This window comes from Trachypithecus francoisi, unplaced genomic scaffold, assembly GCF_009764315.1.
Source record: "Trachypithecus francoisi isolate TF-2019V2 unplaced genomic scaffold, Tfra_2.0 Lachesis_group4, whole genome shotgun sequence".
Taxonomy (NCBI): domain Eukaryota; kingdom Metazoa; phylum Chordata; class Mammalia; order Primates; family Cercopithecidae; genus Trachypithecus; species Trachypithecus francoisi.
Window position 1 is genome coordinate 124,349,849 of NW_022681469.1, and position 22,183 is coordinate 124,372,031.

Genomic DNA, 22,183 nt, shown 5'->3' on the forward strand with positions numbered 1-22,183 from the left:
TTCTTGACACTTGTGACCAGCCCCCAATAAAAATCTTGCATACTAACTCCCTAATGAGCTTCTCTAATGGGAAATGCTTCTCATGTTGTCAGAACAGTTTGCTGGAGGGATTAGCAGCATCCCCTGTGACTTTACTGGGGTAGGACTCGTGGAAGCTTGCGCGCAGTTTCCTGCAGACCTCCTCCCATGTGCCTGTTCCCTCTGCTGCTGCTTTTTTTTCTTTTTTGAGACAGGGTCTTGCTCTGTTGCCTAGGCTGGAGTGCAGTGGCACAATCTTGGTTCCCTGCAAACTCTGCTTCCCAGGTTCAAGCAATTCTCCTGCCTCAGTCTCCCTAATAGCTGGGATTCCAGGCATCTACCACCAAGCCTGGATAATTTTTTGTATTTTTAGTAGAGATCAGGCTTCATCATGTTGGCCAGGCTGGTCTCAAACTCTTGACCTCAGGTGATCCACCCACCTCAGCCTCCCAAAGTGCTGGGATTACAGGCGTGAGCCACCGCACCCGGCCTGCATCCCCTTTTTACAGATTACAATAAATAAGGAAATTTGAAAGCAACATAATCATCCATCAACAGATTAATGAATAAAGAAAATCTTGGTACATATACACAGTACAGTACTATTCAGCCCTAAAAAGAAATAAGACCCTGTCATTTGCAACAACATGGATAAACCTGGAGGATATTATGTTAAATGAAATAAGCCAGACATAGAAAGATAATCATTGCTCATTCTCCCTTATTTGTGAGGGCTAAAAATGGAAACAATTGAACTCATGGAGATAAGAGAGTAGAAGGATGGTTACCAGAGGCTGGGAAGGTGGGGGGATGGGAGGGGAGGAAAGTGGGGATGGTTAATGGGCACAAAAATATAATTAGATAAAATGAATAAGACCTAGTACTTAAAAGCACAACAGGGTGACTATAATCAATAACAATTTAATTGTACATTTTAAAATAACCAAAAGAGTAATAATTGGATTGTTTGTAACACAAAGGATAAATGCTTGAGGGGATGGATACCCCATTCTCCATGATGGGATTATTATACATTGCATGTCTCAATCAAAGTATCTCATGTACTATATAAATATATATACACCTGCTATGTACCCACAAAAATTAAAAATAAACTTTTTTAAAAAAAATTAGCAGGGCACAGTAGCTCACACCTGTAATCCCAGTACTTTGGGAGGCCAAGGAAGGCGGATCACTTGAGGTCAGGAGTTTGAGACTGGTCTGGCCAACGTGGGGAAACCCCGTCTCTACTAAAAATACAAAATTTAGCCGGGTATCACTGTGCACACCTGTAGTCCCAGCTACTCGGGAGGCTCAGGCAGGAGAATCGCTTGAACCCAGGAGGCGGAGGTTGCAGTGAGTTGAGATTGTGCCATCGCATTCCAGCCTGGGTGACAGAGTGAGAGTCTGTCTCAAAAAAAAAAAAGAAAGAAAGAAAATGATGTAAATACCAACTTCAAGTGGATATGGTGTGGGTTAAATGAGAAATACGCACATAGTGGCCCCCAACAAATGTTGGTTCTTTTCTGCTATCCCATCCAAAAGCAGTAACTAACCAAAATGGGTGTAGTGAGTATTTGCATATTGCTGCAGTAACAGAAAGACCTTCAGTTTCTTGGCATCATTTCCTTCATTCATTGAATTATGTTCCATGCTCTTTGCCGACCTAGACTCTACTTACTAAATATGGTCCTTAGAGAGATCAAGAAGAAGCCAAAGTCTTTGAGCTTCCAGGATTTCCTCCAGAGATAGCTAACCTGGACTACCAGTAAGTGGTCAACATTAGCAGTAAGGGACTGAAACCAACACAGACCTGTAAGAATGAAGAACCTCCTAATTAACGATGCTCTAGCTTGGGAAGATAGGTACTTAGGACTGACAAACCATTTTAGTCTTGGTTTCTGCACGTGGTGTGGCTGAACATTCAGAATCAAAACAATTTTCATTTCATCTAGAAGGTCTCTATGTTTTCTTTTAAAGAGACTGTATTTTTGCTCCTCTCTCTCCCCACAAAAAGAAATCTGATCAAAACTAAGTACATTCCCTTCATTTATTTGTTGGCTGCCGTGGTTCATAAACTTTAGTAGGTTTCAGAATCACCTGGAGAGCTTGTTGAAACACGAATTGCTGGCACGATCCTCAGAATTTCCGATTCCTTAGGTCTTGGCGGGGCTAACTGTTCCCAGTTCATGTTGATGCTGTTAGTCCTGGATAATACTTTGAGAATCTCTGTGTAGCCGTGGCCTCTATCACAGCATATCCGGGCCCTGGCTGAGATACATCTCTCTTATTTGTCAAGAATGACTCATTTAAGCACCTCACTATGCTGCATGTACTTTGATTAAGTGGCCAAGGGGGTGGCTAAAGCTGAATTTACAAGGCAAGGAGTCCTGAAATTCCTTATTTGAAAGATCTCACAAATGATCTATTTATTTTTCATGGGATGACTTTCCAGATCTTTGGTTTACTTTCCTGTTTGGCTTGTGTTAGAACGCTGGTGTTCCTAAAGTTATAATTTTTATAACCCATTGGCATATGTAAGTGGTTTGCACAGGTCCTTGTGGATTACGATTTCTAATCATCCATCATCTATCTGTCCACTTGCCTACTCACCCACTCACCCATTCATCCATCTGTTTACCCTTACTCTCTCTGTCCCACTCATCCATTCACACACACATCCATCCACTCACCCCATCCATTCGTCCATCCATCTATCCATCCATCCATCCATCCATCCGTCCATCCATCCTGCCTACCCATCCACTCATCAATCCATTTATGTGCTCACCTGATCCACCCACCCACCCACCCACTCATTCGTCCACTCACCCCATCCACCCATCCGTCCGTCCATCCATCCACCCATCCATCCTTCCATGGGTTCACCCACCCTCCCATGCACTCATCCATTAGCTCACTCTGTCCATTCATCCACCCACTTATCTATCCGTATATATATTCATCCATCATTCATCCATCCAACATAACATACTTGTAGACTATAGAGATACAAAGAAAAACAAGACCATGTGCCTATCCTCAAGGAGTTTATGGTACTGTAATAGAAGCTCCTCTTTTTTGTCTTCCTTACAGAAAAGTGTGCTTTTCTTGCTTTCTAGTGAGTTGAGATAATAGTTAAATCCATTAGATTAATATTGACCTTTCTTGTAAACACACATCTCCTCAGAAAATGTTTTGAGAAATCTGCTGACTTCTTGAAGTAAAGGCACAAATGTCTTTAACCTAGTACCTTTTGTTGAAAATCAGTTCCTTCCAGGGAGGCGTTTCATAGCCTCTTGGTAGTGATGACAAGAAGGTTTCCTCTGAATAAGTATGGTATGTTTTAGAAAGTTCTGCCACGTTATCAAGTTGGCTTGAAAGCTCCATGTCTGTATCAGTAAGCCTGGCCCGTGGCTTTGTGCACGACGTTTGTAGACAGTGTGTTTGTATTGATGAAGCATCTGCTCTGAGTCAGCCTGCACTGCATACTCAACCATTAGTGAGCACCCCTGTAAATAATTCTAGGCCACCTTCCTTGGGATCCTTTGACCAGACGTTTTTGGCGTTTACTACTAGGTGCGGTAATAATCCAGGTGACTGCATGTCCACTGGTGTAAACTGCTTTAATGGTCCCTAGAGGCTGGATTTTAAGTGTTACAATCACTCTCTGTGTCCCTTCATCCTGCTAAAGGAACTTGAGATATAAACTTTTCTTAAAATACCTGAATTATTTTCATCTCTCCTTATCCTAGTTCCATCTTTATTTAAACACATGGAGCTCTTTGCGTGGTTATAGTCATTACGGATATTCAATTTTTTTCTGCTTTTCTCACATTACATTATTTAGTAAATGTTCTTTCCTGCTCCTACATAGCTATGATAACTCTATAATAGTGCACGGTTTAATGTACCTTTATTGTTTTTCAATTTTCTATCACTAGTTATTAGGTCATTTCTATTTTTTTTTAAATAATGAATGCTTCTATACCTACCATCTAGACTCAGAAAACAAAACAAAATTCTTTTTTCCTTCTTTAAAATAATTACTTACATACATTTATATGATATTTATATATATTATTATTTTTATTATATTTTTAAACACCCTCCATATAGTCAGACTTTCTTCCCAAAGAATTCAGGCAATTCAGTTATCTCTCTGCCAAAATTAGGCTTAATGGTTTTTCTTTGTTTTTCTAATTCAGTAATTTTAAAGAGTGTGCCCACTGTTTTGATTTGCATTTCTTTAATTACATCATTAAATCCATTTTCAGTAATTGGCTTATTAAAGGACTTCTGTTTATGTGTTTGTGTATGTGCTGGAAACTGGTACCATATTTTTTCTTTGTATGAGGTATGTATATATAATTTGTGTGCGCATGTGTGTGTGGATTAATACTATACATGTGTGGATTTTCCAGTGATACTGCTTTTCTTTTCATGTGTTTTTTTCTGGCTTCATAATATTAATGCCTGCTGAGAACTCAAATATTTATTGAATGAATGAATGTTTATCTTTGCTTTGAGTCTCTTCTGTTACAAACATTCAAAACTCGTACATGAGAGGACAGTGTTCTTTGTTTTATTCCAGATTTTCTTGTTTGATTTGTGATATTTAGCTTATTTTTTGGTGATGAAATTTAGATTGGATATGGATCTAAGTTTATTTTTCTCCATTTTTTGGGTTTGATTTCTGTCCTAATTCATGAAATTATATTTTATTTTACTTTGCCAGTTTTTACTTTCTTGAGACAGAGTCTCGCTCTGTTGCCAGGCTGGAGTGCAGTGGTGTGCTTTCGGCTCACTGCAACCTCCGCCTCCTGGGTTCAAGCAGTTCTCCTGCCTCAGCCTCCCGAGTCACTGGGATTACAGGCACGTACCACCAAGCCCAGCTAATTGTTGTTATTTTTAGTCGAGACGGGGTTTCACCATGTTGGCCCTGCTGGTCTCGAACTCCTGACCTCAGGTGATCCACCCGCCTCAGCCTCCCAGAATGCTGGGATTACAGGCATGAGCCACTGCGCCTGGCCTACTTTGCCAGTTAAATTCTTTAAACAGTTGGGATCTATGTCTGGGATGACACTTCTTTCTCAGTGATCTGTGACTTGGTTTTAAGGTATTTTTTACTCCTTATGACATGTTCGTTTCAAACATATAATATTCAATGAAGAAAATCCTCTTTTATTCTTTCCCCCAATAGTATTTTTTCTCTTTTTTTCTGTTTTAAATTGCATTTTACATAAAACAATATAAATAAGCAATGAAAAGTTTTCCAGGGCAAAAGGAGTGTAAAGTACGGACCTTTATTCTGTAGCTTCAGTGAAATATAATTAGATAAATTTTAATTAAATTAAAATAATTCATCACACAGACAATATTATAACAGTGGTAAAGAAAAGAAAGCGAAATTTTCACCCACAGTCACCCATAAGTTTTTTCAAGTGTACACACTTCTGTTTAAACCTTCAGTTTAAAGGTATACGAAGTCTGCATTGTTTTCATTCTAGCTTAGCTTTAGTTGCATATTTGCAATTTTTCATATAACTTTATGTCACAAAGATTTTTCCATATTAATATTTTTCTTTTTAAAAATGTAGTTGAATTAAACATTTAATTAACAAGTAATGATTGTATATATTTATGAGGTACACTGTGATGTTTTAATATCTATATCATGATGGAATGATTAAAGCCATCTAATTAACATGTCCATCATTGCACATACTTATTTATGGTGAGAACATTTAAAACCTACTCTCTTAGCAATTTTCAAATATGTGATACATTATTATTAACTATAGTCACCGTGCTGTGCAATATATCTCCAAAACTTATCCCTCACGTCAAACTGAACCTTTGTAACAAACCCCCACGGCCACTGCTGCCAGCCTTTGGTAAACACCATTCTATTCTCTGCTTCTATAAGTTTGACTTTTGAAGATTCCACATGTAAGTGAGATTACGCAGTATTTGTCTTTCTTTACCTACTGTTTTCACTTAGATTAATGTCCTCCAGGTTCATTCACGTTGTTGCAAATGACAGGATTTCCTTCTTTACAAAGGCTGAATAGTGGGTATATGTGTATACACACACACACACACACACACACCATTTTCTTTCTCCGTCATCCACTGATGGTCACTTAGATTGATTCTGTGTCTTGGCTATTGTGATTAGGGTTGCAATGAACATGACAGTGCTGCTATCTTTTCAACATACTAAGTTTGGGTCCAATGGATATGTACCCGGACGTGGGATTGCTGGATCATATGGTGGTTCCATTTTTAATTTTTTTTTTTTTTTTTTGAGATGGAGTCTCACTGTGTTGCCCAGGCTGGAGTGCAGTGGTGAGATCTCTGCTCACTGCAAGCTCCGCCTCCTGGATTCATGCCATTCTCCTGCCTCAGCCTCCCGAGTAGCTGGGACTACAGGCGCCCGCCACCACGCCTGGATAATTTTTTTTTTTTTTTTGTATTTTTAGTAGAGACAGGGTTTCACAGTGTTCACCAGGACAGTCTTGATCTCCTGACCTCGTGATCCGCCCGCCTTGGCCTCCCAAAGTGCTGGGATTACACACGTGAGCCACCACGCCCAGCCTCATTTTTAATTTTTTGAGGAGCCTCCATACTGTTTTCCATAGTGGCTGTATTAATTTTCCATTCCCACCAATAGCGTACCAGGGTTCCTTTTTCTCCACATCCAACACTTATCTTTCGTCTTTTTTAAAACAGCCATTCTAACGGATGTGAGGTAAAATCTCATTGTGTTTTTAATTTGCATTTCCCTGATGATTAATGCTATTGGGCATTTTTTAATATACTTGCTGGCCATTTGTATCTCTTCTTTTGATAAATATCTATTCAGATTCTTTGTTGATTTTTAAAATTAGGTTATTTGTTTCTTTGCTCTTGAGCTGTTCAAGTTCCTTATACATTTTGGATATTAACCCCTTGTCAGGGGTATGGTGTATTAGTCTATTCACACACGGCTATTTATAAAGAAATACCTGAGACTGGATAATTTTTAATAAAAGAGATTTAATTGGCTCATGCTTCTGCAGGTTTTACAGCAAGTGTAGTGCTGGCATCTGCTCAGCTTCGAGGGAGGCCTCAGGAAGCTTTTAATCATGGCAGAAGGCCAAGGGGGAGCTGTCATGTCACATGGCAGAAGGTGGAGCAAATGAGAGAGTGGGTCAGGAGGTGCCACACACTTTTAAATGACAAATATCCAAACCGTGTCATATGGTTTTCACATTATTTTCTCCCAGTCCATGGGTTGTCTCTTCACTCTGTTGATTGTTTACTTGGCTGTGCAGAAGCTTTTTAGTTTGTTGCAGTCTCATTTGTTGATTTCTGTTTTTGTCATCTGTGCTTTTGGGTTCATATTAAAAAAATTCATTGTTCAGACCAGTGTCATGTTTTGTTCTAGTAGTTTAAAAGTTCCAGGTATTATGTTCAAGTGTTTAATCCATTTTGAGTTGATTTTAGTATATGGTGTGAGAAAAGGATCCGATTTCATTCTGCTTATGGATATCCAGTTTTCTCAACACCATTTATTAGAGACTGTCCCTTACTCATTGTGTGTTCTTGGCACGTTTGTTGTAAATTCATTGACTGTTAATGTGTGTGTTTATTACTGAGCTCTCTGTCTGTTCCATTGGTTGATATGTCTGTTTTTATGCCAGTACCATGCTGTTTGGATTACTGTAGCTTTGTACTATATTTTGAAATCAGGTAGTGTGATGCCTCCAGCTTTGTTTTATTTGCATGAGATTGTTTGGGTATTTGAGTCTTTTGTGGTTCTCTGCAAGTTTTAGGATCAATTTTTCTTTTATTTTTGTAAAAATGTCATTGGAATTTTGATAGGGATTGCATTGAATCTGTAGATTGCTTTGGATGGTATGGACACTTTAACAATATTAATTTTTCCAATTTTTGAACATGGAGTGTCTTTTCTTGTTTTTTCTTTTTTTTTTTTTTTTTGAGTCAGAGTCTCACCCTGTTGCCCAGACTGGAGTGCAGTGGCAGAATCTTGGCTCGCTGTTACCTCCACCTCCTGGATTCAAGCAATTCTCCTGCCTCAGCCTCTCAAGTACCTGGGATTATAGGCATCTGCCACCATGCCTGGTTAATTTTTGTATTTTTAGTAGAGATGGGGTTTCACCATGTTGGCCAGGCTGGTCTTGAACTCCTGACCTCAAGTAATCCACCCTCCTTTTTGTATTTTTAGTGGAGACGGGGTTTGTCCATGCTGGCCAGGCTGGTCTCAAACTCCTGACCTCAAGTGATCCACCTGTCTTGGCCTCTCAAAATGCTGGGATTACATCTTTTCATTTACTTGTGTCTTCTTTAATTTCTCTTGTCAATATTTTATTTTCAGTGTACAGATCTTTTGTCTTCCTGGTTAAATTTATCCCTAAGAATTTTATGCTATTTTTTCCTTTTTCCTTTTTTTTTTTTTTAGACGGAGTCTTGCTCTGTCGCCAGGCTGGAATGCAGTGGTGTGATCTTGGCTCACGGCAGCCTCTGCCTCCCAGGTTCAAGTGATTCTCCTGCCTCAGCCTTCCGAGTAGCTGGGACTACAGGTGTGCACCACCATACCCAGCTAATTTTCATATTTTTAGTAGAGACAGGGTTTCATCATGTTGGAACAAACTTTACAGTGCAGATGGCTGCTTTTTTCTTTTTGATGTGTCACTGAGCCACTGCATGTAGTCACATGGGTATTTATACAAATTACCAAATTGCTTTGCCAACTACAGAATATATATATATATTTGACATGTATGTTTGTCAAATAAATATATGAGATGTATGTGTTGTGTATATATATGAGGTATGTGTGTACATGTGTACATATGTGCATGTTTATATATAAAATATATATTATATGATATATAAGATATAGATTTTATATATAATATATAAAACACATATTTTACATTATATGTATTATATATAATAATATATAATATATAAAATATATATAATATATAGTTAAAAATATATATATATATAAAAAGCCACTCTAGTAGCTGGAAATACAGGCATGCTCCACCACATGCTTGACTGATTTTTGAATTTAAAATTTTTAAATATATATAAAATATTTTTAAAAATATATATTTTATGTATTTATATATATATAAAATGACTTAATCAGCAAATTGAAGGGTAAAGATTCCTGGGTGGGTTGGGGTAGGGAGGTAGGGTACAGGCCATGCCATGTGGACTGCCTGAGCAAGGGCTTCCAGAGGCAAAACACAACAAAACACAACATTCCACTATGGGTAAGTGTCAACTGTACCTGGAGTTGACACTTATATATATATATATAAGTTGACACTTATAAATATATATTATATATAAATTATTATACAATATATAATAATTATATTAAATAAATATATAATATATATCATATATAATTTTATATGTATATAAAATATATATATTTATATATGAACACACACCAAGTGGTTGTCTTGTGCTCATGAATTTGTACTCATAAATTCAGCTCTGTATGTGTAGTGTGCTCAGCAGCACCTGGGCAGGGCACTTAACCCTGTCTAGATCTCCCACCTTCCCCCATCCATGGACCCTTTCTGACAGCGGTAGTGATGAATTGGCCATGTGAACCACGAGAACAGAATAGCATCATGATTCATGGCGTGGTCTTCCCTGACTTGGTCAGAGGCAGCGGGAGAAGCAATGGTGCTCAGAGCTCTCTTGAGTGTGGAAGCCCATGTTCATCATTTTGTAAGTAAGTCACATGCTACCCCTTTGCAATACTACTTTTTAAGGTAGAAACCCACTTCCCAAATTGCTTTCCAGGAAATCTCCTCAAGGTAGTGAGGATCCTAATTATTAATTACTTGATTTGCAGGCTTTTCTCAATGTGATTATATTTCTGTAAGGTGTAGGGGAAGTTTTACTGTCAGGGCGACCAAAATGGTGGGTTTCTAGTACGGTTTTGATGAAGACCTTTGCTTGATCAGGGTCTCGTGCTTTTGTGGCTAAAGGAATGCAGACCATATCTGGATTCTCCATTTTCTCTGTCTTGCACTGTCTGCACAAGGTACCCCTTTTCTACTCAAGACTGATCAGTAGGCCGGGCGCGGGGGCTCACGCCTGTAATCCCAGCACTTTGGGAGGCCGAGACAGGCAGATCACGAGGTCAGGAGATCGAGACCATCCTGGTTAACACGGTGAAACCCTGTCTCTACTAAAAATAAAAAAAATTAGCCGGGCGTGGTGGCGGGCGCCTGTAGTCCCAGCTACTCCGGAGGCTGAGGCAGGAGAATGGCGGGAACCCAGGAGGCGGAGCTTGCAGTGAGCCGAGGTTGCACCACTGCACTCCAGCCTGGATGACAGAGTGAGATTCAGTCTCAATAAATAAATAAATAAAATAAAAGACTGATCAGTAGCAGAATCAGCCAGCCTCACTTTTTGCTTTTCTTTTTTTTTTTTTTTTTTTTTTTTTTTTGAGACGGAGTCTCGCTCTGCCGCCCAGGCTGGAGTGCAGTGGCCGGGTCTCAGCTCACTGCAAGCTCCGCCGCCTGGGTTTACGCCATTCTCCTGCCTCAGCCTCCCAAGCAGCTGGGACTACAGGCGCCCGCCATGTCGCCCGGCTAGTTTTTTGTATTTTTTAGTAGAGACGGGGTTTCACCATGTTAGCCAGGATGGTCCCGCCCGTCTCGGCCTCCCAAAGTGCTGGGATTACAGGCTTGAGCCACCGCGCCCGGCCACTTTTTGCTTTTCTTCTCGTCAGAGAGCGAGCCGTTTCCTGAATTTTGCCATTGGTCAATTATGTTGTGCTGTTAAGTAAACCACGTATGTTTATATTTCAATGTGCTCTCAATGGTCTTCTCATCTTTAACTTGTAAGTTTACATCGTGTCCCTTCATTGTCCTGTCTTATCTTTGGTTTTATTTTATTTTTGATGTTATTTATTATTATTGCGTTACCACCCTCTTCTCTCCTTTCTGCCCCCATGTCCTTCTCTTCTGTTATGTGAAGCTGGATAATTTAGTTTACCTTTGTCTTTTATAGTGAAGTAGGAGGTAGCTACTCTATTTCATTCTTCTACTGCTATGCAGTACCAGCTAAAATGACTTAATCAGCAAAGTGGAGGGTAAGGATGCCTGGGTGGGTTGGGGTAGGGAGATAGGGTACATGTCATGCCATGTGGACTGCCTGAGCAAGGGCTGCCGGAGGCAAAACACCACATTCCACCATGGGTAAGTGTCACCTGCACCTGGAGTTTGGGAGGGCATAGTGAGAAATGAGCTGAGACCCACTCACCAGTCCTTGGAGGCCTTGTGTGCCCGTTTATGAGTGTAGACTTGATCTTGAAGACACTTGGAGCTCAACCATCAGCATCTTTCTGAAACGGAGTTTGTTGAAGGTGGTTTTGTGGGCATTATATTTGCCTTGGGATTTGTGATGGGTACAATATTTGGAGCCACTGGTGTATACAAGCAATGAGGTGGACACATGTCTGTAATTTCTCTTTTTCTTTCTCTCTTTCTTTCTCTTTCTCTTTCTCCCTTTCTTTCTTTCTCTCTCTCTCTTTCTTTCTTTAAATAAATTCTTTCTTTCTTTCTTTCTTTCTCTTTCTCTTTCTCTTTCTTTCTTTCTTTCCTCCATCCCTTCCTCCCTTCCCTTCCTTTCCCTTCCCTTCCCTTTCCTTCCCTCCTCTTCCCTCCCCTCCCCTCCCCTCCCTTCCCCTCCCTTCCCTTCCCCTCCCCTTCCCTTTCGTTTTTTGAGACAGGGTCTCACTCTGTTGCCCAGGCTGGAGTGCAGTGGCACCATCACAGCTCATTGCAGCCTTGACCCCGCTGGGTGCAAGTGATCCTCCCACCTCAGCCTTCCAAGTAGCAGGGACTAGTCATGCTACCACCATGACTGGCTGATTTTTGTATTTTTTGAAGAGATGGGTTTTCCCTATGTTGCCTAGGCTGGTCTTGAACTTCTGAACTCAAGCGATCTGCCTGGCTTGGCCTTCCAAATTGCTGGGATTACAGGCATGAGCCACCACACCTGGCCCATGGCTGTAATTTTGAATTAAATGTGATGTTTCTCAAAACACAACAGATGCCTGCTCCCACAGTGAGACTGATAAAAGAGAGAAGGAACCTCCCGTTCACAGATTACTATAACCAAAAATCTCAGCCAGACCTACTCAATGCAGACAAATACCCCCCTAGAAACATTAATGGCATAGCCTTTATATTGTATTTGTTTTAACAGATGCTTTTTTTCTTTTTTTCTTCTTTTAAGAGATAGGCTCTCTCTCTGTTGCCCAGGCTGGTGTGCAGTGGTGTGATCATAGCTCACTGTAGTCTTGACCTCCTGGGCTCAAGTGATCCTCCTATCTCAGCCTCCAGGGTATCTGGGACTACAGGTGTATTTGTCTGCCTTGAGTAGGTCTGACTGAGACTTTTGGTTATATTTCTGGTAGAGATGAGGTCTTGTTATGTTGCCCAGGCTGGTCTCGAGCTCCTAGACTCAGGCTATCTTCCCGTCTTGACCTCCCAAAGTGTTGGTACTACAGGCGAGAGCCACTCCACCTGGCCACAAGTGCTTCTAAAAATCATATAAATGTATTAATATTTTACTTTTTTTCTTGTAAGAAGTTTCTGTATTTTTATGATATGATATGGGCTTCTAGGAATGGAATCTCTGCTTATAACATTACACTCAGAGGAAACAAATAATTGATTTATAATTCCTTGATTTGCTACCTTTGTCCAGTAATTGATTAGATTAGGGGTTGGCAGACTTCTCCTGAAACGGGCTGGAGAGTAAGTATTTTCAGCTCTGTGGGCCATATGGTCTCTGTCATAACTACACAACTGTGCCACTGCAGCGTGAAAGCAGGCATAGACACCTCATAAACAAATGAGTGTGGCTGTGCTCCAACCAAACTTTATTTTTGGAGAGTAAAATTTGAATTTTATGTAATTTCCATGTGTCGCAAAATATCATTCTTCTTTGAATGTTTTTCAATCCTTTACAAATGCAAAACCATTCTTTGCATGAGGGCCTTTCAAAAACAAGGCAGTGGGCCAGATTTGGACCACAGTTTGCCAGTCTGTTCCTCAGGTCACAATTTAGGGTTGTAGAGCTGTGATTTACTTAGCAAATTCTATGTGCTGGGTACTGGGGTGCATGCTTTTCATATATAGGCTTACATAATCTTCACAAAAACTCTAATTATATATGTATTTGTTTATCTATGGGTGGGGAAACTGGGGCTTCTTGAAGTTAACTCACTTGCCCAAGGTTATATTTTAGTTATGTAATAGTGGTGGAATGGGCCGGGCGCGGTGGCTCAAGCCTGTAATCCCAGCACTTTGGGAGGCCGAGACGGGCGGATCACGAGGTCAAGAGATCAAGACCATCCTGGCTAACACGGTGAAACCCCATCTCTACTAAAAAATATAAAAAATTAGCCGGGTGAGGTGGCGGGCGCCTGTAGTCCCAGCTACTCGGGAGGCTGAGGCAGGAGAATGGCGTGAACCCGGGAGGCGGAGCTTGCAGTGAGCTGAGATCCGGCCACAGCACTCTAGCCTGGGCGACAGAGCGAGACTCCGTCTCAAAAAAAAAAAAAAAAAAATAGTGGTGGAATGACACTTTATTTTTTATTTTTTTGAGACAGGGTTTTGCTGTGTCACCCAGGCTAGACTGCAATGTGATCATGGCTCACTGCAGCCTCCAACTCCCAGGCTCAAGCAATTCGTCCACCTCAGCCTCCCAAGTAGCTGGGACTGCAGGTACACATCACCATGCCTGGCTAAATTTTCTATTTTTTGTAGAGTCAGGATTTTGCTATGTTGCCAGTATTAGTCTGTTTTCATGCTGCTGATAAAGACATACCCAAGACTGGGAAGAAAAAGAGGTTTAATTGGACTTACAGTTCCACATAGCTATAGAGGCCTCAGAATCATGGCGGGAGGCAAAAGGCACTTCTTACATGGTGGCGGCAAGAAAAAATGAGGAAGAAGCTAAAGTGGAAACTTATGATCAGCCCATCAGATCTTGTGATATTTATTTATTTATTTATTTATTTATTTTGGGACAGAGTCTCACTCTGTCACCCAGACTGGAGCACAGTGGTGCCATGTCAGCTCCCTGCAACCTCCGCCTCCTGGCTTTAAGCAATTCTCCTGCCTCAGCCTCCTGAGTAGCTGGGATTACAGGCACCTGCCACCATGCCTGGCTCATTTTTGTAGTTTTAGTAGAGATGGGGTTTCACCATGTTAGCCAGGCTGGTCTTGAACTCCTGACCTCAAGTGATCCACCTGCTTCAGCCTCCCAAAGTTTGAGACTTATTCGCTATCACAAGAATAGCATGGGAAAGACCGGCCCCCATGATTCAATGATCTCCCCCTGGGTCCCTGTTGCAATGCGTGGGAATTCTGGGACATACAATTCAAGTTGAGGTTTGTGTGGGGACGCAGCCAAACTCTATCATTGCCCAAGCTGGTTTTGAACTCCTGAGCTCAGGTGATCCTCCTGCCTTGGCCTCCCAAAGTGCCGGGATTACAGGCATGGGTCACCACTCCCGGCCCAGTGACAATTTGAACTGAAGTCTGCCTGAGTTTAATTTTAACTGTAAAGGCCCTGTTCTTGTGGAGTTTGCAGAGCTGTGGTGAAGACAGTGGGTAATTAAGTAATTTTGGAATTGTTAGTAGAATATTATAATTCGACTAATAAGTAACTCCTAGATACACCGTATTGGTAAAGCCTAGAATGAAGTTGGCTCTTGGGTTGTTCATCACTTTTAGTGACAGTGGAGTGGACAGGAGAGATTGTTTGCGTTTGAATCTCACTCCACTCCATGGAAGTTCAGTGACCTTCCAGTTATTTAGCCTCCCTGTGCCTCAGTTTCCTCACTGGTGAAGTGGAAGCAAAAAGAGTGTTTGCTTAGGAGCATTGTTACCAAGATTATATGAGATGGGAGACTGCAGGTGATGGGCATATAGTACATTGTCAACAAACGTGAGCTCTTATTGTTAACTGTCTTTTAAGAGTCAAATAAAACCCACTGGCTGTATTTAAGACTCACAGTGCTGCTAAATTTTTTTCTCCCCTGCTGTGTATTTCCAAAACTATTTTTGGAAAAAAGATTCAGTCTTGTCAATTACATTGTTCAGATCAATGTCTGCTTTTTACTAAACTATATTACTGAATTCTAGTGACCTGATTTTATGGTATACCACCACAACAGAGATTCTATCAGGTTCTCTTTACCTTGGTGATATGGTTTGGCTGTGTCCCCATCCAAATCTCAACTTGAATTGTAGCTCCCAGAATTTCCACATGTTGTGGGAGGGACCCAGGGGGAGGTAGTTGAATCATGGGGGCTGGTTTTTCCCATGCTGTTTTCATGATAGTGAGTAAGTCTCACGAGATCTGATGGGTTTATCAGGGGTTTCCGCTTTTGCTTCTTCCTCATTTTTCTCTTGCTGCTGCCATGTAAGATGCAGCATGTGCCTTTCACCTCCCAACATGATTCTCAGGCTTCCCCAGCCATGTGGAACTGTAAGTCCAGTTAAACCTCTTTTTCTTCCCAGTCTTGGGTAGTCTTTGTCAGCAGCATGAAAACAGACTAATACAGTTAATTGGTACCAGCAGAGTGGGGTGTTGCTGAAAAATACCCAAAAATGTGGAAGCAACTTTGGAATTGGGTAACAGGGAGAGATTGGAACAGTTTGGAGGGCTCAGAAGAAGACAGGAAAATGTGGGAAAGTTTGGAACTTCCTAGAGACTTGTTGAATGGCTTTGCCCAAAATGCTGATAGCGACGTGGACAATAAGGTCTAGGCTGAGGTGGTCTCAGATGGAGATGAGGAACTTGTTGGGAACCAGAGTAAAGGTGACTCTTGTTATGTTTTAGCTAAGAGACTGGCATCATTTTGCCCCTGCCCTCGAGATATGTGGAACTTTGAACTTGAGAAAGATGATTTACGTTATCTGGTGGAAGAAATTTCTAAGCAGCAAAGCATGCAAGACGTGACTTGGGTACTGTTAAAGGCATTTAGTTTTACAAGGGAAACAGCATAAAATTTGGAAAATTTACAGCCTGACTATGTGAAAGAAAAGAAAAACCCATTTCCTGGGGAGAAATTCAAGGCAGCTACAGAAATTTGCATAAGGCAAGGAGCCTAATGTTAATCCCCAAGACCACGGGGAAAATGTCTCCAGGCCATGCCAGAGACCTTCACAGCAGCCCCTCCCATCACAGGCCCAGAAGCCCAGGAGGAAAAAGTGGTTTTGTGGGCTTGGCCCAGGGTCCCTGTGCTGTGTGCAGCTTGGGGACCTGGTGTCCTGTGTCCCAGCCACTCCAGCCTTGGTTGAAAAGGGCCAACATACAGCTCAGGCTGTGGCTTCAGAGGGTGGAAGCCCCAAGCCTTGGCAGCTTCCATGTGTTGTTGAACCTGAGGGTGCTTAGAAGTCAAGAATTGAGGTTTGAGAACCCTCACCTAGATTTTAAAAGAAGCACGGAAACACCTGGATGCCCAGGCAAAAGTTTGCTGTAGGGGTGGGGCCCTCATGGAGAACCTCTGCTAAGGCAGTGCGGAAGGGAAATGTGGGGTCGGAGGCCCCCCACAGAGTCCCTACTGGAGCACTGCCTAGTGGAGCTATGAGAAGAGGTCCACTGTCCTCCAGACCCCAGAATGGTAGATCCACTGACAGCTTGCACCGTGCACCTGGAAAAGCCACAGACACTCAATGCTAGCTTGTGAAAGCAGCCAGAAAGGGGGCTATACCCTACAAAGCCACAGGGTTGGAGCTTCCCAAGACCATGGGAGCCCACCTCTTGCATCAGCGTGACCTGGATGTGAGACCTGGAGTCAAAGGAGATCATTTGGAGCTTTAAAATTTGACTGCCCTGCTCGATTTCAGACTTGCATGGGCCCTGTAACTTTTTGGCCAATTTCAGACTTGCATGGGTCCTGTAACCCCTTTGTTTTGGCCAGTTTCTCCCATTTGGAACAGCTCTATTTACCCAATATCTGTACCCCCATTGTATCTAGGAAGTATAACTAGCTTGCTTTTGATTTTATAGGCTTATAGGAGGAAGGGACTTGCCTTGCCTCAGATGAGACTTTGGACTGTGGACTTTCAGGTTAATGCTGAAATGAAATAAGACTTTGGGGGACTGTTGGGAAGACATGATAGGTTTTGAAAGGTGAGGACATGAGATTTGGAGGGACCGGGGGTGGAATGATATGGTTTGGCTCTGTCTCCACCAAAATCTCAAGTTGAATTTGTCTCCCAGAATTCCCACGTGTTGTAGGAGGTACCCAGGAGGAAGTAATTGAATCATGGGGGCCAGTCTTTCCTGTGCTGTTCTCGTGATAGTGAATAAGTCTCACGAGATCTTGTGGTTTTATCAGGGGTTTCTGCTTTTGCTTCTTCCTCATTTTTCTCTTGCTGCCACCACGTAAGAAGTGCCTTTTGCCTTCTGCCATGATTCTGAGGCCTCCCCTGCCATGAGGAACTGTAAGTCCAATTAAACCTCTTTTGCTTCCCAGTTCCAGTGTGTCTTCATAAGCAACGTGAAAACAGACTAATACGCTTGGCAATCAATATTTATGTATATGTTTCATAGATGTTTATTATTTTGTAAATACAGTCAGTGTTCAATTTTCATTGTGCCTTTGACATTTTATATTAACTGTATATCCATTTCTTAAGTAAATTTTGATCCATTTACTCAGTAACCCAGCCATTTTTACTTTTATTTCTTTTTAGAAATCTGTATACATCCCTGTGAATACTTTTCATCCATGTGTAACAGATTTCACTTAACTAATCCAGTCAGGAACTCCTTTTTCTCCCACATGGGATGATAATTAAATTCTTTTATATTGGGTGTTATATTTGGATCATCTTCTGTCATCCTAATTTTTATTTTCATTTTAATCATTCTTTTGACATCTCTTTCCAATTATAACTGCAAAATCTTGGCCATTCCTCAATGCCTTATGCTTTCTTTTTTGTCTCCTTTATTGATTACATTCTTTTGGTAACCAGCCTGTTCCTACTGTAGTATTACTGAACCAAATTGCTCAACAAACTCTCATCTCTCTATACATCTGTTTAAACTTTTAACTACTTATGTCAGTCCAGCAATTTGGATCCTCTTGGTGGAAAAACAGCTGTTACTCTTTCCTTCTTAATAGTTCTGTCTTTGATACCAAATGTTGTATGGTCCTCCTTGGTCTGTGATGGTGTTGCTTCTTACTTTTCACAGTAAAGTGGCCTTTCCCATGAGTGCCCTTGGTTTATCTCTTGGAATTGGCATTTAAACTCAGTTGCTGTTGGAAGTAATTCCAGAAGTGAAATTTGTCAGTGAGAGGTGTGCACTATGAATAATTCCTTCAGGTGCTGGATGCACTTAGGTCCTTCTGTTGCAGATACTGTTAAATGACAGCTTTTCTGGACAAAGAGTACCTTGAAGTCTGTCTGCTTTTATTTCTGAGGGTTTGTGTGTGTCACTAAAGTCTCAAATGAGAGTTCTGAGAAAAGGCTTGTTTGTTGCATTTCTTTAAATGACCTAGTATCTCTTTTTCCTTGCATTAAGAAGGCTTTTCCCAAGAGAGGAATTGATATCTTTCTCTTTGACAATTCTGAAAGACTGTCATGAGCCCCTTTCATCTCCAACTTGATTTCACAACAATCTGGAAAAACTGCTTCCTCCCATGTCACATTTTTCTGTTACTTCTTGATTGGACCTTTTTTTTTTTTTGACATGGAGTCTCACTCTTGTTGCCCAGGCTGGAGTGCAATGGTGCGATCTTGGCTCACCGCAAACTCCACCTCCCGGGTTCAAGCAATTCTCCTGCCTCAGCCTCCCGAGTAGCTTGGATTACAGGCACCTGCCACCACCTCTTTAATAAAAATACTAAAAATTTTTGTATTTTTAGTGGAGACAGAGTTTCACCATGTTGGCCAGGCTGGTCTTGAACTCCTGACCTCGGGCGATCTGCCTGCCCGGGCCTCCCAAAGTGCTGGGATTACAGGCATAAGTCACTGTGCCTGGCCTTTTGATTCAGCTTTTACAGACACCGTTCAACATGAAGATTAGGTTCCTTGTTGCATACATCGTTTGCTCCCCTGCATTCATTGAGTTCTACTTGATTCTCTGTAACACGTTTCATTGATTTGATGTTTTGCAGAACCAATTCTGTTTTGGACTGCATTTCTGGGATGTTCTTAATTGTCTTATCATTTTATCCTAAGCTTCTTTTAAACCCCAATGTAACCTTCATTGATTTTGAAATGCCACCTTTCATCTTTTCGGGAGTGAATGCTAAGTGTTCTCTGCATAACATTGTTTGAATCTTGTAGTCATTCCATTTTGGTTACCAGAGTCCAGTTCCGGCTCCTAGGGCTTAGAGCTTCTGCCACATAATGAATTTTCACTGATTCTTTTTTTTCCCCATCTTGTTGTTGTTTGTTTTCTGTTTGTTGACATTCTTAGTGGAGGAGCCTGCTTTGTCATCTTTAGTTTTTTTTTTTTTTTTTTTGAGACGGAGTCTCGCTCTGTCGCCCAGGCTGGAGTGCAGTGGCCGGATCTCAGCTCACTGCAAGCTCCGCCTCCCGGGTTTACGCCATTCTTTCGCCTCAGCCTCCCGAGTAGCTGGGACTACAGGCGCCCGCCATCTCGCCCGGCTAATTTTTTGTATTTTTTTAGTAGAGACGGGGTTTCACCGTGTTAGCCAGGATGGTCTCGATCTCCTGACCTCGTGATCCGCCCGTCTCGGCCTCCCAATGTCATCTTTAGTTTTTAGACAGCGTTGTCATTATCATTATGTTTTGAAATGGTCTTGTATTTTATATTTTTTCCTGATGTAACTGTTACTCTAAAAAATGAAGATAATTTACTGAATTTATTTTTATCTTTATTGTATTGTGACAACAAAATTAAAAATGCTATCTTAAAGTAGAGAGGATTGTAAATGTACCCCCATAGACTCCATCTATCACCTGGTTTTACTAATGATCAGTTTTTCAATATTGTTTCGCTGCCACCCCACAGACACCCTTGTTCATCCTGGAGTATTCTAAAGCAAATCCCAGATACTACGTCATGTCACCTATAAATGTCAGGTATTACATCCTGGGGCTTTGCTGATGCTTCCTCATGGAATGTAACTTGCTTCTGTAGACCCCTGTATTTGCTATAAGCTGCTGGTTAGAACAAGGGCAGGGTTCTCAAACTTTGGCCTCAGGAACCCTTCACAATCTTATAATTTATTGAAGACCCCCAAAATGCTTTTATTGACATAGGTCACACATATTGATATTTTGCATATTAGAAATTTAAACAGAAAAATTTAACACATAAGGAGACGTAAGCACATCCTCCCTTGACCATTAGAGAGCTGATGGCGGGCTGAGGCAGGAGGATTGCGTGGCCCCAGGAGTTTAAGACTAGCCTAAGCAATATCATGAGACCTCGTCTCCACAAATAATAGTAATAGTAAAAAAAAAAAAAAAAAAAGCCGAGCGTGGTGGTGCAGACCTGTAACCCCAGCTACTTAGGAGGCTGAGGCGACAGGATTACTTGAGTCCAGGAACTGGAGATTGCAGTGAGCCAAGATCACACCACTGCACTTCAGCTTGGGCAACAGAGCAAGACCTGTCACAAACAAACACCAAATTGAAAAGAGAGAGAAAGAGATGATGCCATGATATATCACGCAGCTTCTGGAAAACTCTGCTGTACACTTTGTAGAGAATGGGAGTGAAAAGGGCAAATAAGTCTTTGTACTATTAAGAAAATAGTTTTGATTTTGTGGACTTTGTGAAGTAGCTCTGGGGGAACGCCAGAAGCCTCAGACCACACTCTGAGAACCACTGATGTGGTGACTCAGATACATTCAACTTCATCTTTGCTTTTGGAGGGGAGAGGGCAAGAATACCGCCTAGGTGATAATGTGTACTTCTTACTGCACACACACTCACATACATATATTATACGTATATAACACACATATACACACACACACAAATACACACACATATCTACACACATATACACAGACACACAAATATACACACACATACATACATATATACAGACACACAAATACAAACACATATATACACATATATACACAGATGCATATGCACACATATACACACAGACACACAAATGCACGTATATACATACACACAGATACACATATATACACACATATATGCACACACACATGTTTTAATTACTATAGTAGTTACATAAATACTTTATGTCTGGGAGTACAACTTTAATACCTTAGTCATTTATTTTCTCCTTTATTGTTGTATAATTTCCATGTGTGTGTATCTGTGTGTTAATTTTCCACTTACAAAGTTTTTAAAATTTGTTTTTAGTTTGATTTTGTTTGAGACAGGGTCTTGCCCTGTTGCCTAGCCTGCAGTGTAGTGGTGTGATCTTGGCTTACTGCAGCCTCAACCTTCTCGGCTCCAGTGATCCTCCCACTTCAGCCTCCTGAGTAGCTGGGACCATGGGCGTATGCCACCATGCGTAGCTAGGTTTTTCTTTTTTTTTCTTTTTTTGGTAGAGATAGAGTTTTGCCATGTGGCCCAGGCTGGTCTTGAACTCCTTAATGATCCACCCACCTTGACCTCTCAAAGTGCTAGGATTACAGGCATGAGCCATTGTGCCCGGTGGTGCTTATTTTTTCTTTCTTTTTTTAACCTTGTATTTTTGGCTTCAATTTTCATTTGTGGGTATATTGTTGCTCTTGCATTTGATTAACCCAATTTTGTATTTTAATCCTAGATGTGTTTAGTTTTCATGAGCCTTCAGTAATCAGCATATTGTTGCATTTGATTTACCACAGATGGAGAATTTTCTTCTCTTTATCAGACCAATTAGGTTGCTTTTATCTAGGGCTGTGACTGTTAGATTTCAAATACCTTATATCATTCTAGTTTTCTCTCTTTTTCTTTTTTGTTCTTACCTCTCTAAGTCATGCCCTCCTTTTATTTATTTTTAAAGAAGTACCTAAGTCATGTACATAGTCGTTGTTGAAAAAATTCAGTAATAGGGAAACAGAGTAAAGCAACAGCCCATCTCCAGGCTTTCCAGCTCCATGCTAATTTGCAGTGTGGATAATGTATCATGCACCTTTCAAAAC

General features: G+C 41.1%; 1 protein-coding gene across 1 annotated transcript in view; it reads left to right on the top strand.

Annotated features, from left to right (window-relative positions):
* The window catches only part of GALNT17 (polypeptide N-acetylgalactosaminyltransferase 17), a 619,422-nt gene that overhangs the window by 78,993 nt on the left and 518,246 nt on the right, over positions 1-22,183 (top strand). The window lies entirely within an intron of this gene.